Source organism: Corvus brachyrhynchos, unplaced genomic scaffold (assembly GCF_000691975.1).
Source record: "Corvus brachyrhynchos isolate BGI_N302 unplaced genomic scaffold, ASM69197v1 scaffold279, whole genome shotgun sequence".
Classification (NCBI taxonomy): domain Eukaryota; kingdom Metazoa; phylum Chordata; class Aves; order Passeriformes; family Corvidae; genus Corvus; species Corvus brachyrhynchos.
Window position 1 is genome coordinate 370,633 of NW_008246060.1, and position 2,890 is coordinate 373,522.

A 2,890-nucleotide genomic window follows, 5' to 3' on the forward strand; every position below is an offset into this window, starting at 1 on the left:
TCTGCTCGCTCCTCTCCTGTTCATCACTCACTGGTTCCTGCTGCGTTAGGCATCTGCAGGGATTGGGGTCTGGCAGCAGCAGCAGCCTGGGGATCCCTGTGAGCATCCCTTGAACCTGCTTTTGGCTCCGATGCCATGGGTATGCCAGCGGGAGCATGTTGCTCTCGGCGTCCCTGATGGAAGGGAGCTGGAGATTGATTGATGGTTTGTTTTGGACTCGCATGGGTGATTACAAGGCAGGAGACGAGGGCTACAGCTCTGTCTTGTGGGCTAAGCCACTCTCTCAAGCAGTTCATTCCCTTCCCCAAGGGACATCCTACGGAAAGGAATGCCCCTTCCAGCAAAGACCAGGATGGGGGAGGGATAATATGGGAGGGGGGAATGGAGCATGGAGCTTCAGCTGCAAGTGAGGCATCCCTGTTCTCCAGCATCCCACTTCACTTCCTCCTCTGCTTGGGGATTTCTGCTGCACCCCTGCTTCAGTCCCAGCAAGGAAACGAAGCCAGAAGGGTTTGCAGGGAGGTTTGAGGATCTCACTGTCCCTGCCTGGTCCACTCACCTCGTCCAGTTCATGGAGACCAGTTGCCACCAGGTGATGGCAACATTGTCCGTGCTCTGGGCAGGTGTGGGAGTTCTGTAACCAGTGAGAAAAAGGGGCAGGAAATTGCTGCCCTGCCACCACAGTGATTATAACGTAGCCACACAAATATGCCCAACCCTCCCAGCTGGGCTTTCCAGCTCTGGACACGCTGCTGAGGCAGATGCCTTCTCAAAAGGGATAACCTTTTCAGAGCCCTGGAATGGTTTGGTTTGGAAGGGATGTTATAGAGTCTTTTTCCACCCCCCTGCCATGGACAGGGACACCTTCCATTAGACCAGGTTGCTCCAACCTGGCCTTGAACACTTCCAGGGATCCAGGGGCAGCCACAGCTTCTCTGGGCAACCTGTGCCCTTGCCTCACCACCCTCACAGGGAAGAATTTCTTCCTAATATGCAGTATAAACCTGCCCTCTTGTCAGTATAAAGCTATTCCTGTTTGTCCCTTTCTTTGCATCTCAATTCCTATAACCTCTCCCTCCCATGCTGCTTTCCCTGGGCACTTTTTGCACTAAACCATCTTTCCAAGGGCCCAAATCTATGGATAACTTTGACCAGCTGGTGCCCAATTTCACCTCTTGTTCTGTTGAAACACCCAGTTTGCTAATTCCCCTTAGAATTCAGCTGCCCCAAATCCCTGCAGTGACATATTGAACTCAGCCCCCATGACAGGCTCAAAAACAGCAGCTGTCCCATGAAGAGCTGACAGATTTATTCTGCATGAGAGAGGACACCCAGGAGCAGCACAGGGGTGTCCCTAAACCTGCCCCCCGCCCTTGTGGAGGTTGTGTTGTTGCAGAGGGCCTCTGGAGTGTGGGTAATGTTGTCAGGAGGGGCTGTCGTGGCTTTGGCCCAGCGTGGCCTGGCTCTGTCCCCCCTGCTGGGATGTCACGGTCCCCTGTGCTGATGTGATCCGAGGCTCTTCTCCAGCAGTGGGTTTTTTGACATGATAGATGGCAGCAGGTCAGAAATATCAGGCGAATCCCTCAGAGCTGACGGGTTACTGACTCGAATAGGCTGTGCCATCTCCTCAGGTGCTTTCCCAGCCTGGCATGTCAATGTGGATGAAAATCCCAAGGAGAAACCTTTGGAGAGAAATCCATGTGCTGCTCTCCAGCCTTTCCATTTCAGCACATCGCTGGTGGGTCAGTTGCGTGCTGCTGCTTGCTTTGCTCACAAAAGAGGAAAAAACATTGGAGCGTGTCTTGGGTTGTTGTGACATCTGGGTGGCCGAGGCCATCTGACCTGCTCTGCTCCAAGGCTCAGAGGCTGGAGATGGGTGGTGGCCAGCTGTGTGTGCACTGGGGCTACTGGGAGGTGTCTGGGTCCCTCTGTGTTTCTCCCACAGGTGAAAAAAATCCAGACTAGATTTTGGGGCCTTCCACAAAAAAAAAAGAGAGTATTTTGCTTTGATGAAGGGTTGGATATGTGTGCATGTCCCTGTGTAGAAAGAGGTAATGATGTTTTCCTTTACAGTCACACTGTGCCCTCAAGGTGAGTGTCAAAGTGTAGTTTGGAGGGAATTGAGGACTTCACAGTGGAATTCTTCCTGATGGGGCATTGCAGGAAGCACAGGGAGTAAAGGAGGAGCTTGTATCTCATCCTGCAGAAGATGCTCCCCATTCCCCACCCTCCTATCTTCAGGAAGTGGTGTTTTGGTGACTTCTGAAAAAAATCAAGCCCAGGCAAAAGCTTTTATTACTGCTGTGCTATAAGCCAGGCTGTGATTAACACTGATTTTCATAGAATCATGGAATGATTTGGATTAGAAGGGGCCTTTAGGATCATCTTGTTTCTTCCCTGTGCCATGGGCAGGGACCCCTGCCACCAGACCAGGGTGCTCAGAGACCCATCCAGCTTGGGCTTGGACACTTCCAGGGATGGGGCAGGCACAGCTTCTCTGGGCAACCTGTGCCAGGGCCCCACAACCCTCACAAGGAAGAATTTCTTCCCAATATCTCATTTATTCCTGTTCTCTGTCAGTGAGAAGCCATTCCCCTTGTCCTGTCACTCCATCCCCTTGTCCCAAGTCTCTCTCCAGCTCTGTTGGAGCCTCTTCAGGCACCGGAAGGGGCTCTGAGTTCTCCCTGGAGCCTTCTCTTCTCCAGGTGAACACCCCCAGCTCTCCCAGCCTGGCTCCATACAGGGGGTTTCCAGCCCTCAGAGCAGCTCCGTGGCCTCCTCTGGACTCGCTCCAGCAGCTCCAGGCCCTTCCCGTGCTGGGGATGCCGGAGCTGGCCGCAGGCCCGATACCACCGGAGCGGGGCAGAATTTGGGGGGGGGGGGGCGTCGC